The sequence below is a fragment of the Dermacentor albipictus genome, unplaced genomic scaffold (assembly GCF_038994185.2).
Source record: "Dermacentor albipictus isolate Rhodes 1998 colony unplaced genomic scaffold, USDA_Dalb.pri_finalv2 scaffold_16, whole genome shotgun sequence".
NCBI lineage: Eukaryota > Metazoa > Arthropoda > Arachnida > Ixodida > Ixodidae > Dermacentor > Dermacentor albipictus.
The window spans coordinates 7,783,587-7,798,576 of NW_027225570.1; the positions used below are offsets into that span (position 1 = coordinate 7,783,587).

At 46.9% G+C, this 14,990-nt stretch overlaps 1 long non-coding RNA gene across 1 annotated transcript; it reads left to right on the top strand.

Moving 5' to 3' along the window:
* Positions 1–203: 203 nt before the first annotated feature.
* On the top strand, positions 204–5,759 carry LOC135901709 (uncharacterized). Its single transcript, XR_010564231.1, has 2 exons — positions 204–601; positions 5,123–5,759. It is a non-coding gene; the product is annotated as an uncharacterized lncRNA (long non-coding RNA).
* Positions 5,760–14,990: the final 9,231 nt, after the last annotated feature.

A 14,990-nucleotide genomic window follows, 5' to 3' on the forward strand; every position in this document is an offset into this window, starting at 1 on the left:
CGTGTTGCAGAGGACGAAAGAAAGCAAAAGGTTACGCATCGCGGTTTGTTGAAGAGTGTTTATTAACCGCTTTCAATGTGCTTCGTTTCACTTCTATTCGATCATGTGTGTTAGATTAGGATATTGATTTCGTTACAAAAGGTATAGCTTCTACAGGAAGTATCTTAGCCTTCCTTCAGCCACCACTGCATGCTACGCTCGAGCATTGTTAAATATGGATATACAGGTAGTTATGAAAATTTGCCCGGATCTGCGAACACGCGCCAAACTGCGCTTTATTACCTTCTGATAAAGCCAGAGCTACGCATCGTTAGGCACGCAAGCAATAAACGATGCGCATGCGCAGTGCCATGTCTCGACACCAGGCGATGGTTTGGGAAGAGGGTTTAGTGATGTGCCTTTGGCCCACAATCGCAGATTGCGAGAAGTATTACCACCCCTGCGCGTTCCTGTCCTGGGAAATAACCGGTTTCACTGACCGTACAAGACTGGCTACAATGGCCGGAAAAGAAACAGCTGGACCCCACTTTACGATGCGTAGTGGCAGTTGCAACGTGGACCAGGGTGCAAGCAGTGCAGCCACTGATCTAAACCATGGCAGGTGAGCTTCCATTGAACATTTACTTCGAATAATGTAAACCTAGTGAAGTTGTTACATGCAGATTGCCAAACATTTAGCTTTTTTTTCGGCACACATTTGTAGCCGAGCTCTTATGGGTTTCGCTCAACGTGGCTGCTGCTGCTGTCTTGGTGAATACTGCTCACAAAAGAGATATTTGCAATGTGGAATTGGCTTGCACGTAGCCCCAGCACATCGGCAGTTATACCAGCTCTAGCGCCTGAGAAATTACTCAGTCAACGAATACGCTCTACCTAATATCCTCTACGGACCAAGTGCAGGCTCTTGATTGTCTTATTTTTTTGATGAAACGAAGCTTTCTACGCCGTAGTGTTTCCTGCGCTTACCCTGTGAATTTATTGACACGTATGGTTGGCCACTCCTGCACTTACGAAAATACTAAACCTACACTTCAGTTAAAGTTTGGGGGTGTACGCGCCGAAGGCATGATGTGATTATCAGGCTCGTCATGGTGGGTACTTTGGATCACTTTTGACCACAAGGGACTGTTAACGTGAACCCCACGGAACACAGATTTTATGAGGCCTCAATCGAAATGCGGCCGCAGCTGCCGGTTTTTGGTCACGCCACCTCTGGCTTAGCAGCGCAGCGCCAAATTCACGAAGCTGCCACGACGAGCAATGTTAACTTTGTCTGATCGTGGAATAGTCGTGCAGTGAACTTGGCCAATCTCGGTTACAAAGTAATCTACGTGTGGTGTGGTTGGGGGTTCCCGATTCTGATTTTGTCGACCAGGTGCATAATTGTTGTGCTGCTACAAGCTTTGTAGAAAATGTCCTATAGCCCCGCCGTGAAAGCTTACCGTCGTATAGGCTTCAGAAAGGTCGCTCGTGCTCTATGCATGTGTGCTTAAATAGAAAAACGCCCAGTCGTTATCTTGCACCTCATATATGCGCATCCACGCGTGCCGACAAAATGTTCACGCCCATAAGCGTCAATTCGCCTACGCTGATCTGGGTGCGACATTAGATAGAAATTTATCCGATTTGGAAAAATGGCTGTGAGTTCCTGGTTATTTGATTACATAAAGCGGCACGATGGCCGTTCTGATATGTGATGACACATCACAAATTGGACTGCATTCGAGGTGTGCAGTCTCAAACTTGCGGTAAAAACGCACTGCTGTTCCATTTCCTTTTCTTAGGAAGATTCTTAGTCGATGAAGCACAAACACAAATGGGACGAAGATGTATTTCATCGACAATCTCGCGAATAAATAAATTGGATCTGGTGACATCCTGAATGTTCGTTCGAAGTGGATTCGCCTTGATAACGCACCGGATACAATTTTTGCATTGCAATATGTGCCGTCAAGTATTAATTAATAATAATTAGAACTTTTTGTTAAATTGTCATACATAAATTTTGATCGCTTCTGCAGAGACTGAGAAAGGCCAAGGAATGACGGGGAGGTTAACCAGAGATTATATTTGATTGGCTACCCTGTGTCGGGGGAGCGGCAGAAGGATGCCATAAGTGAAAGCGAGAAAAAGAATAAAAAAAACCACACACATACATGCGACACAGAATTTTTTATTTAGGCACAGTACCGCAGTTTGAGAAGGCGTTCCTAATGTTACGCAGTGTCACCATCCAATCCTACGACACACAGTGTAAGGTCACAATTGGTCGCAAAGTCCCGCGTATTTTAAGCAACTTAGCAGCGCCTTTAAGGGGGATCGCAACGATATTGCCTTAGGCCAATTTCCAAGTATGTTTTCCATTAGTGGGCGCTTGTCCAGTTGGTGTAGGGTGGCTTAGGTGCCTGATCTTGGGGGGTCGAAACGAGGGCAGTTCCAAAGGTTGCGATTGTGCCATTGCTCCCACCGAAGTCACAAAGTGGGCTGTTGGTCATCGCCATGAGAAAGGAATACGCATTTCCATATGCTACTCCAAGCCTATAGACGCATTTGAAGGGTTCAGTTACGTCGTGGAAGGTCGGCCGGAATACGGAGCTGAAAATTAGGGTCCACTGCAAGAAGGCGTGCTCTTGAGAATTCCAATGAATTGCATTGAGGTAATGTTATTCCACGCGCAAGTGTGGAACGTTTTTTCGCTGCGTCTGCTCTCGATGTCGGCTCGTGAAATTGACGATTGCGTCTGGGAGTAAACCAGCTCAACGAATAAAGCTATGCTATGTGACATAAGTAATTTTTTTTAAACTCAGTCATTAAAAGAAATACACGGTAAATGGGGGGATTAGCAATCTTAGGAAGCGGAGTTTGCGATCATTGCCCTTCTTACCTGTCTTTCTCTGAGCGCGCGGTAAACGTGTTCCGGATAATGTCATGCATAGCTTGGTTCGTGTACGAGTACGCAATGGGCGAAAGATTTCCTCTTCTATATAAGCACAAATCAGTTCTAGCTCGTTAAGCTTTGCAAGAGCAATGCCTGTGCAGTTTTCTTGGGCCCCGAAGCAAAAGTTTATAGGCTGTGGCTTGTTCGCTTGCTAAAGCTTGCTTAAAAGGGCAGCCTCCGCACATTTGCTACGCCACGGGATGCTTATGGTTCAGCTACACTCGTGAAACAAAGGCTAAAGGTCTGATTTGATGACGAATGTGTGACGCCCATCGATGATACTTGCTTGAAAGTAGTACTGACATGGCATTCCTGAGTGGTTATTTCTTGCGCTAAATCAAAATGCTGTTCCTCTAACTCCTAATAAAACTGATTACAAGCCTGTTCTCCAAGATTTTCAACAATGTTTTTGAATGTTTCAATCTTTAGGTACTCAAAAGCAAGAAAATGAATAGTCTAAAAGATCTTTCCAGTATGTCATTAATGGTATAAATGTGTACGTCACTTGTGTTTTAGACGCTTTGCTTGAAAACGATCTTCTTTTTTTAACCTTATATAAACAGTGGACTAAAAATATCGGAAGCACAGATGTCTACTACGGTTGGCTTTGACGTTCGGTCACTAAGCCCGAGGACGAGGGATCGAATACCTTCAGCGGTGACCACTGTTCGACGGATGCCCAATGAAAAAACGCTCCTGCAATGAGTACACGTTCAAGAGCTCTCGGTTGTCAAAATCAATCTTGAGTCCCGCACTACGGCATGGCCCATAATCACATCGTCGTTTTGGCTCGTAGACCCCTCAGAGTTTTAATAAACGCTCACGCGAGAAGACGGAAATAGCTGGCGTTCCTAACGCGCGTGGTTTCTTGGTCATCAGAAGCCAAGTCTGAATTTCCTAGGAATCACTCGAGACCATCTCTGCCTACTTGATGCAGTGGATGGATTTTTTTTTGCGATTTTCAGCTGAGAGGAGATCGGAGAGCCAGCGGCAAGAAATCTCATTGTTATTTGCAGCGTAACTGTTTTGATTCAACCGGTTATTTATTGTTTTACCGAATTAGCGAAGCAAAATGAAACACATTACGTGCTTGACAACGTCTACCGTTGCCGGTATATCTCTTTATTGAAAGTCGCACTGATCTTGAGCACGCCATATTTCCAGAAATTTTTGCCAGGCTTCCGAAAAACACCGTGTATGTATTTTCTCCGTGTTGAGATTAGTGGCTCCTCTTTTACCGGGAGAGCACAATCCTAACATATTGCGGCAAAAGAAAAATTGTAGAACTGGCTTTACGCATACTTCGCAGGTACAGAATGATGGGAAGACACTATTAAACTGCACACACTCTTTATTGCCTCTTTATGCCTTTTTCGGGCGACGCTTTTCACCCCACTATTAACTTAAGGGTATCGCTCACCGCAAGGCGCGCGGGCATGCATGGGGACTTTCTCGAATATTATCGTTGACTCTGTGTCTGTAGGGTAATGTTTCTGTAGTAGTTTTTTGCAGTTATATATATATATATATATTATTTGTAGTGTGTGTGTAGTCCAATTTCATGCGTGACACGAATTCTGCAAGGCACGCGAGCACCAACGATTTCCGTGGACCCTTCCATGACTCAACCATCTGCATCATAATAAATACCCGACGCGCTTGACCACGACACCAGATTTCGACGATCAATGCGTGTACACGTCCTTAACGCATTATTGTGGGTACAGGTTCACAACATAAAGACTCAGTCTTGTGGCTGGTCGGTGTGCGCTCGGGTCTCTTTCATCACGGTCAAGGCAAAACAACGATAACGTAAATTACGGGGCTTCGCAGTTTCTGCTGTCGTGTAGCACACGCAATCAATAGCTTACAGCCTTATCCCTGGCTTTGCTTTCGCCTTGTTGCTTTTTAGCATCGTTCAAAACGGCTCGATGGCTCCGAGCGAGAACGCGCGTTTAAACTTTCTCTATTCTTAAATTTCGGTGAACAAGGCGATTGTTCCTTGATGCCAAACCCACCATCGGAAAGCGTCGGCATTGTAAAATGAAAATGTCCGTTGCATAGGCGGTAGCACTCGAGAGCAGTATGTAGGTTTTCCTTCAAACAACTCCACGATCCCCAAATTAGGGCTCCTTGCAGAAAAGTTTAACTAACAAAGTGCTCTCCGAATCTCTTCTCTCGCAGGGTTCCCAGAGAAACCAGGGAAGCAGCGTGGCACAAGCGAGACAACCAGCCTGCCAACAGAATCCAAGAGTGCCACGTGTGCCGTTTGTGTTCACCGACGCGGAGGCCTTCCAAAAGCACGCCGCTGACCACTCGCTCGGGAAAAACCACAACTGCTCCAAATGTGGTAAACTGTTTGCGAGCACAAGGAACCTCACGAAGCATTTACTTTTGCACGGCGAACCATCCTTTGTGTGCGGCTTGTGCAAAAAAAAAGTTTAATAGAAAAGATAACCTCAAGACCCACATGCTTGCATGGCACGTTGGTTCACAGGACTGAGAAGCCATCGAAGGGACCCCTTAAGAGGGCAGCACGCGCCACGAAATTGGTCGAGCAAGCCGGGATGCACCGACGCACGTGACGGTGACATCGGCATCGCTACAGCCGGATATTCGCCCTGGAGGAGTGACTTCTCTGGATGTCACCCTTGCGCCAAGACCCGTCTTGAGTTTTCGCAGAATTACTTGCGGTCTGGGCCTCAACTGTTCTAGCTGTGAGCTAACCTTTTGACAAACAAAACTGGGATAATCTTATTCATTCTGACTACGGCTGAAGAAGGCCTGCAAATAAACTTTTTACAGTGGTTATCTCGGAGAATACTGTGCGCCAGCTCTGTGTTTTTCTTCGAGCAATGCACCCGTTCTTCGCCATCCTCTAGCGATGGTTAAAATAAATTTGCATGCCTCCTGGACTGAACAAAATAGCGAGATATGTTTCTTGGAAGAAATTGTAGTAAGGTTATTTATAGTAGAGTTCTTAATTGTGAAGTTGAGTGATATGTGCCGCCCTAATATTCTCGAGCTTTGCTGGTAACGTTATCCATAGTTTTAGCACCTCGAATTGTAGAAACAAAGCTGCTAAATACGGTACACATTTGTTCGATGGTGGAAGCTCCAGACTCTGCCGGGAGAACGTGATGCTCAAAGCGGAAGAAAGACTACTCTAGTTGGCTTAGCTCGAGCATGTAACCAATGATCAAATAAAACACTGCGGTGGGTAACTAATGGCCATTAATGATGATGCTTTACTCTCATCCCCTTCATAACGGCCTGGAGGCAGTCACTCAGCCTGGTTGGTTTGACCAGGTGTACTGTACATGCATTCATTCCGGTGTATGTATTCTTCTCTCTCTCTCTCTCTCTGTATAAATCTCGATGATCATTTTTTTTCTCGAAGCTTCTCCATCTGCCTTGCATCGCCACGTAGACTTGCAATCAATCGGGTCGTATCAATTTCTTTCCTGCTTATCCAATACTCTTAACGTCTCTTGGTTATCGCGATTGCTGAGCGGTTGGTGCTTCGAGCAATTTTAAATTAAAGCGCTTTTGGAAGGTTTATGTTACCTCCGGGTGCCGGATAAATCCTTTCGCGTGCCATTAGGGGCTGCCGAGTGGCCTCTGAATATATGCTGCAGCATTCACATGTCCTGTCTTGTTGCGAATATTTGCTCCGTACGTTTTTGTTCCTTCGCAACCAGCTCAAGTCTCAACTATAGCAAGCCAGTACCCTTTGTGTTATCCAACAGGTTTTTTTTTCCAAATGTCGTTCTTCCCGTTCCTGTAAATGACCCTGGTGCTTTTTTTTTCATTCTTTACAGCCAAGTCGGTGTCCTTGTTTCCCTCTTCAGCAGCCGTGCTTGTTTAGTTGCTACGATGTTCAGCTGCTAAGCGTCAAGGCGCGGGATCGAATCCCGGTTACGGCGGTCGTATTTTGACGGAGGTGAAATGCGGAAACACCCGTGTACTTAGATTTAGCTGCACGTTAAGGAAACCCAGGTGGTCTCCATTTGCATATCCCCTCATTACGGCGTGCCTCACAATCAGATAGTGGTTATGGAACGTAAAACCCCATCATTGTTTTTATTGTTGCTATCATTCTTTCTCATGACTTCCGCTTGTCGATTTACATTTTAAATTACAAGTTACTTGGTTGCCAAGGTTCTCAACCTCTTTCTCCATTTCGTCTCCCCGCATTTTTAAGTACAGGTTGTTGCGCATTCTTTTACAGTGCACTCCGCGAATGTGCAGGGGCGAGCGCTATTTCCAGGCATTGCGATGGGTCCGCGTATTGGGAAAGGGAACACCCATTCTGCAGCCGTGGTCACGAAACCGGCTGAGGTTGGTAAAGGAAAAAGTTTCGCATAAAAAATTAAATAAGTAATGGACTCGGCGAAATCAGAAAAAAGAACTTGGTGGTGCAAGTCCCCCCCCCCCCTTTATTTGAAAAGCACTGTCATAGCGTCATGAAAAAAAATTCCCTGTTCCGTCCGAAAGGCAGAGGCGATTGCGATAGCAAATTAGTAGATATCTTTACAAAGTAAGGATAGTAGTGTTATCAGCCGTATAAACTTTTAAACGTCGACCTGCAAACTAAATTACCAATCACAGAATATGTAAGCGTGAGTCAACGAGGACGTAGAAACACACACAGAGACAGCGCTGTCTTTGTGTGTCTGCTTCTGTGTACGTCTTTGTTCAGTCGCGCTTACACATTTCATCATGAATTCAAACCAAATAGCCCGTAAGTGTATTTTAATTAAATTAACCAGCACTGTGTCACGCGCGCACAGGCATACATGAACACAACTCTCTCGATGAGCGCAGAAAGTTGCTGTGAAAATTCTGGAGTGAGGAATCGCGGCAGCCGCAAGCGAATCGACTTTCATGCATGTCTCGCTTCAACGCGAATGAGACGTCGAAAGCACAGAGCATACGAAGCTGACGACATAATCCGTCCTCTGCGAACTTCGCAGATCGCTTTGAAGAGGCCCGCGCGGGCGCGCACTTTAGCCACGTCGCAGACCGCTTTCAAGACACACGAGCGCCGGCAACGCGTCCTCAGGGCCGATTTACGCTCAAACCGCCCATCGCCGCACGCCGCACCGCATGCATGCGGTTCGTGAAAAACGGGCGATCGTCGCGATCGTTCACAAAATTGCATTTACGCTGAAACCGCAAGATGCGGTGCGGTTCACATGCGCCCTCTGGTTGACCAAATAGGTAACCTGCAACTGGCAACATGCATCAGCGAGTTGGCAGCCTCGTGTGCTGGCGACCAGCAATATTTCGCATCGTGCCAGGATATTGTTATTACGTTTGCTGTATTATTAGTTATTTTTTTATTAGTTAGCTCGAGCGGTTCGAATGCGCCTGCATCCGCACTTCGGTTTGGGGACGCGACTCTGTTGAAAGCTCGCAAACATTCGGCAGTGCGCAGAGCAACACTGTTCGAAGTCGGCAACTATCGCCAGCAGCAGACGACACTGTCATATTTTTGTCGATGTAGGTTGAAGCTTCCGCGTCATGGTGAAAACGCAACTCTTGCACTGTCATATTCTGTGCTGCATGTGTGGCATTGACGTGGTGAGCCACCTTTGGAACACTGTGCAGTCGTCTTACCTGTGCCGCTTATTTTATTATTTATTTATTGCTACCGCATAATCTTGCGACGACATACGTCACTATGTGCTCGGTTGTGTACGGTGCGATGGCGCACTTTTTGTAGCTGTGCTAGCGAAAGGTTGTGTTGTGGAGAAGCGACGTACCATCGCTCCTCGGCTGGACGAAGCACCAGCGCGCAGAAACGGGAAGCGACCCCATGCCGGGTCGAGTTCTGAGAATCCTCCGTAGCCCTCAGCGTCTCGGCTACCTGACAGGGACCGAGAGTTTGCCCCCTCGAACACCTGCAGCTCTCGCCTGCGTCTTTTGTAGAAAATAAGCGCAGTCTGTTTTCTGCCACCAACCGATGCGCACTCCTTTCACGGACGGGGCCAGACCCCGTACGTAACACTGGCGATGAGGCAGGAGTTGCGAAGCGGATCTATAAGTTTTCGAAGTCCATGGCTGCAGGACGAATGCACGGCGCTGTCGAGCCTTTCTCGGCCAAATCATGGGAATCGTGGATCCAGCGCCTCGACTTTTACTTCGTGGCGAGCGTCGTCAGCGAGGAAGCGGGCACTTCTCCTCACGCTTTGTGGAGCCGACACTTTCGAATACCGTGTGCGCGCTGATAGCGCCGAAGTCAACTTAAATGATTTAGTGACACTTCTTAGGCGGCACTTCGACACCAGGACATCCGAGCTTTAGAGCCGGTACGTGTTTCAAATACTCGACCAACGGCCAGACGAGTCGACCAGCAGCTACGCTGCGGCCCTCGGAACCTTGACAGCCGACTGCAACTTCGGAGCGCTGCCTTCGGCTACAATATCGACGACGTCACCTGACACCCAAACGACCGCTTCAGCGGCGAACCCAACTATGCCGCCCCAAGATGTGATGCTGCGGGACAGGTTCGTCCGCGGCGTGTGGGACGAACATCTTTCGCAGACACTGTTCGCAGAAAAAGCCTGACATTTCAATGCGCTGTGGACTTAGCCTTGTCAGCGGAAAGTGCGTCAAGGCATCAGCGAGATATCAAGGGAGTGGCAAACTCGGAGGAAATTAACAGGACGTCGCAAATCAAGCCAGGAGGCAAGCATACGTCAGCGTGACATTGCCATCGATGCGACGGCTTGCACGACCCTGAAACATGCAAATTCAAGACAGCCGAGTGCCGTTTCTGCTCCAAGGAAGGTCACGTCGAGCATGCCTGCATCTCAAAGAAAAAGAAAAATACGGAACCACGCTCCGACAACTAGCGGCTACGGGCACACACTGTCAAACCACCACCTGTCAGCACTTCCTGCTGCAAGCTGCACACAGATAGTGAACAAACACACTGCCCCAAGTTGCTCGTGGACTTGATAGTGGAGGGAAAGCCAGTCCAGTTTGAGGTGGACACGGATTACAGAAGGTGGAAGAAAAACACTCCGTGGCTTTCATGCGAGCCGCTTGATTTGTGCACATGGTCAGGTAAACAATTACACGTCCTGGGCTCCGCACAAGTTCATGTGATGTTGAGATCAAAGGACTCTCTGCTGCCGTTGTTGGTTATGATGGGCACCGGGTGCAACCTCCTAGGCAGAGATTGGTTTTTGGCATTTCAAATTCAGGTGAAGGGGATCAACCACGTTGGAGAGCCAGCACTAGAAATTACAGAGGTCGTGGGATGGCACCCAGATGTCTTCAAGGGAGACATTGGAAGCTATACAGGTCCTTTAGTTCACGTGGAACTCGAAGACGGTGCGACAGCAATGTTTTGCAAGGCTCGTCCGATTTCAGTGGCGCTGCAGGCGCTTATGGAACATAAGCTTGACCATCTACAGCACCAAGGCATCCTAAAACCAACGCAGCATACCAAATGGGCAACCCCATCGGTACGTCTTCAGAAGACCGACGGTACACTCAATGTCTGTGGTGACTACGGGAGTACTGTTAAAACTGTTACTGTTAATGCAGCAGCGAAGAAGGCTCTTACCCGCTACCAACTACAGATGAAGTGTTTGTAAACCTACATGGTGGAACCCTCTTCTCAATGTTGGATCTTTATCAAGCATATCAACAACTGAAAGTTGATGAAAAAACAGCAGCACTGCTCATAGTGAACACCACATAACGACTATTCAGGGTGGAATGCCTCCCGTTCTGAATTTCTGCTGCACGAGCTATCTTCCAGTGCCTGAGGGAGACAAAGATACCTGGAATTCCAGGGGTGAGTGTTCACCTTGACGACATCATTGTCAACGGGAATAGTGCAAATGAGCACGCACAGCGTCTGAATCAGGTTCTGTCGAGCCTAACTGTCGAGCCTGAGAAAGGCTTACGCCTCAAGAAAGAAAAGTGCAGGTTCGGAATTACGTCAGTTTAGTTTCTGAGACATCAAATTGATGGCAATGGTGTTTGCAACACCGAGAAAAAGGTTGAGGCTATACTTCATGCACCCAAACCATCTGACAAGACATCCCTAAGGGCTTTTCTGGGCCTTATTTCATTTGACGACTGCGTTTTGGAGAACAGAACAATGGTCGTGGTGGAATTGTATAGGCTCCTAAAGAAAAACACGCCCTGGAAGTGAAAGAGCAAGCATCAAGCCAATTTCGAGGCACTTAAGGAGATGATTCGTGCATGTGCAGCGCTCGCTCTCTACGATGGGACGAAGCCCCTTCTTTTGTCTGTGGACGCATCGCCGTACGGCATTGATGCCATCCTCGCTCGGGAAGATGCTATTTGCCGAGAGGCGCCCATTGCATTCAGTTCATGAACACTGGGAAGTGCCGAAAAGATCGAGCTACTTCCAGCTCAACAAAGAAAGTGCAGCAGTAATCTACAGCATCAGTCATTTTCATAAGCACATAGCTGACCGGCATGTGACTATAACAGATCGCCAGGCATTGATTGGATTCATGAGTGAAACAAAGCCAGTACCCCGGGTCTTTTCATCAAGGATTACGCGATGGTGCCTTAAACTAGCAACGTATGATTACAAGTTGCTGTACAGGCCTGGCCTACTGCACCAAAATGCGGGCACTCTAAGCTGACTTCCACTGCCGGAACAAGATGAACCTTATCCCCCAAGAGACGTGCTCATGTTGGCTACCATGCCCAGCTTCGGGCTTTCACCGCGTCAACTACCACGAATGACTCGAGAGGACTCAGTTCTGTCCCAAGTGCTGGAGGCTGTTTCAAATGGTTAAGTTCATAAACTGCTGAAATAACAGTTTTCATCGTGCCAGAAACTGGAGACTGAGCTTTCAGCACAGGAAGGGTGCCTTGTTAGAGGCTTCCGGATGGAAACTCCAACAAAGGCGAGAAACTACCTTCTTAAACTCGCACCTGCAAACCACCATATAATTGTGGTCATGAAGGCATGTGCACGAAGGTACTTTCGTTGGGCAGGCATTGACTTTTGTTGGGCAGGCAGGCATAACGGGCCATCCTTCGTTTCAGTAGAAGTTGAGAGCTTCCTAAAGAAGAATGGGGTGATCCATGTAACAAGCACACCGTACCATCCTACAACAAATGGCCAAGCAGAAATGATGGCTTTTGAAACAAAACGAGCATTAGCCAAAAACAAGGACAAAACATCCGCGTGTAGGCTGGCCCACTTTTTCTAAAGCAACACACCACCATCTGCACATCAACGGGTGAAATGCCAGCTGCACTTGTGTTCGGGCGTGAGCTGGATACAGCTCTCACGTGCATTCAGCCCCAAGCAAAAGCGAACAAAATCCATACCAACTGCAACAGGGACACAAAGTCGAGAGTACTCGCTGTCGGACAAGCAGTTTTTTTTTTGAAACTTCGGAGGGAATCCGATCTGGACAGAGGGAACGGTTCTGGAAGAGCTAGGCCACAGATCATGGCTCATTAAAGACCCCAACAGGTTAGTGCGATGACAATGTGACCACATCAAGCCTGGTATCAAGCCTGGTATACACAGGATAAGGGCTGTACGCTAACCGCGAGCAGTGTCCCGCTCCCATTTATGCTTGGGATAAAAGCAGATAACTCCACGTCATCAGAGGCCACTCTCTCAGGAATGCTGGAGCCTTCGCAATCATCGGTGACCAAACCAGAGATTGGCACTGCCCCTGAGACTGTGCCAAACACAACTGCAGAGTCATGCCCGCAGTGGGAACGACACCCTCCGGATCACTACGGCAACTCCATCTGAGAAGGGAGGCAAGTGTTGTGTACAAGCGAAGCACCACCACTGCTCGGCTGGATAAGGCACCAGTGCAGACGAAACAGGAAGCGACCCCGCTCCGAGTCGAGTTCCAAGAATGCTCCATCACCCCCAACATCTCGGCCACTAGACAGGGACCGAGAGTTTGCCCCCCTCGAACACATGTGGCTCTCATCTGCATCCGTTGTAGAAAATAAACTCGGTCTGTTTTCTGCCACCAACCAATGCGCATTCCTTTCACGGATGGGGCCAGACCCTGTACGTAACAGCTTGGAAGAACGCGCATACACGAACACACAGGTGTATCTAAGCCAATGAGCAAGGGATCTGTCACAGCAACAGCGTAGCACGCTGAAGCGCCGCAGCATTATCTATTAACATACTCCTATACAGATGGTTCTATTATCACGGAATGCAGCTGTGATGATTGACAAGTCACTTCGTCACCGAGCACGCATGTGAATCATCAACAGTGGCTTGTTGATTTAGTTGCACTTTGCTGCTGAGGTCTCTTTAGTAGCTGTCAAATTAATAGTGAGCCTACAATTGCTTACATGATGTAATATGGCATCGCACTTCTGAACAATGATGTTACACCGAATGAACGTACAGGAGCACACAGAGCTAGCATTTGTTCATTCTATGTTACGTCATTATTTCAAAGTGCATTGCCCTGTTAAGTAATGACTAAACAACTAGCCATCAGTACGTCTTGAGCAATTGATTACAATTATGACATACATAAAAGTGATATGTACATATCACAGTTACTTCTTCAGGCAGAGATGCTTGTCAGATATCTTTTCAAGAGAAGAATGTTTGCATGAAAACAAATATTAATTCATATTGCTGAAAAGACACCACATATAGGCCTGAATTCATCTAATGTTTACATTTCTTGTTGGTGCTAAAAATGTCCCTGCCAATAGAAGTAGTGGTATGTCATTCATGCCTTAAGAGATGACAGAGCTTTACAGGGCACACAAGGCAGCAATGCCCATGCATAAAGGCCTGGGTGGCCAATCTGCTGCCCGTTCACTATTTATCCATACTTCTATCAGCATTTAAACAATGTACAGCCTGTGGTCAAAGTGAATACAGGCATGCTTGCTCTCTCAGCAATGGCGACAATCAAGGGTGATTGCCTTGAGACCGTTTGCTGCTGTCAACATCATTTATGCATGCATTCTCTATTTATTCTTTTCCCTAGATAAAAAAAAAGCTTGCACAGTCAGTGAGCTATAGCAAAGTAATGTTATTTGATTGCGTAGGGCTTGGCCCAAATGTCATTCACGTAGTGACAACCTAGCTAGCTAATTCACAGCCACATTAAAAAGAAAGAGAAATGCAAAGGCTAACAAACAGGTGCACAGTACGTGTACTTCATCTCAAAGCAAAGCAAGATTATCAAGCGACTATAGAGATCTAGATTAAGGGGACGCAAGCATTGAGGCCCCCTAGTACATCGAGCCTCAACGATTGCATCCCCCTGATCTAAACCTCTCTAATAAGCTTTGCAATGAGTGCAGTGATCTTGCATGCGAAATGGTTGACATAGTAAGTCGTTTTACATTTGCCTTTCTGAATCAGTAACAGCTTAAACAGGTACACGACAATGAAATGAAATGCTGGCTCATATGGTGCACAAGACACAATTAGGGGAGAACATTTGCCATGCCTGCTGTAACACCGATTCCAACATGCAGTAGCTTGTAGGCAATGAATGCATGTTCATTGTGTCAGGGCAACTTGCACCTACCCCTAATGAAAGAACAGAATGTCTGCATTGTAGACATTAGTTAATTAGCAGCAAGTGCGGGGCAGCACAAGAAAGGAAGGGAATGTTTGTTGCCATTTTTTTATTTTCATAACCAACAGACAGTTTCTTGGGTGGAGCTTTATGATGAATTCATATTATGTTCTGTGTAAATCTGTAATGTGGGAATGTTCTATTATGCAATCACTTCATAAGTAGTCAAATGAATGCGGAAAGCCCCATAAACACTGTGAAACGGAACGCAGAAATTTCCAGTTAAGAAGCCATAGTGACTCGCACTCTGTGCTTAACTTAAAATAGAGAAAAATGCGTAGTGGCAAATCGGGTGCACATTCTCATCTGTCATACAAATCCATATACTACAAGCAATCTTTCACTCATTCTCGTATTGCTTACAGTTGCACGAACCTTACTGCAGCATCCTCTGTGGAGTAACATAACCTCGCAAGTCACAGCTACTTGTTCACTCTATTAACGTATATTAGCCC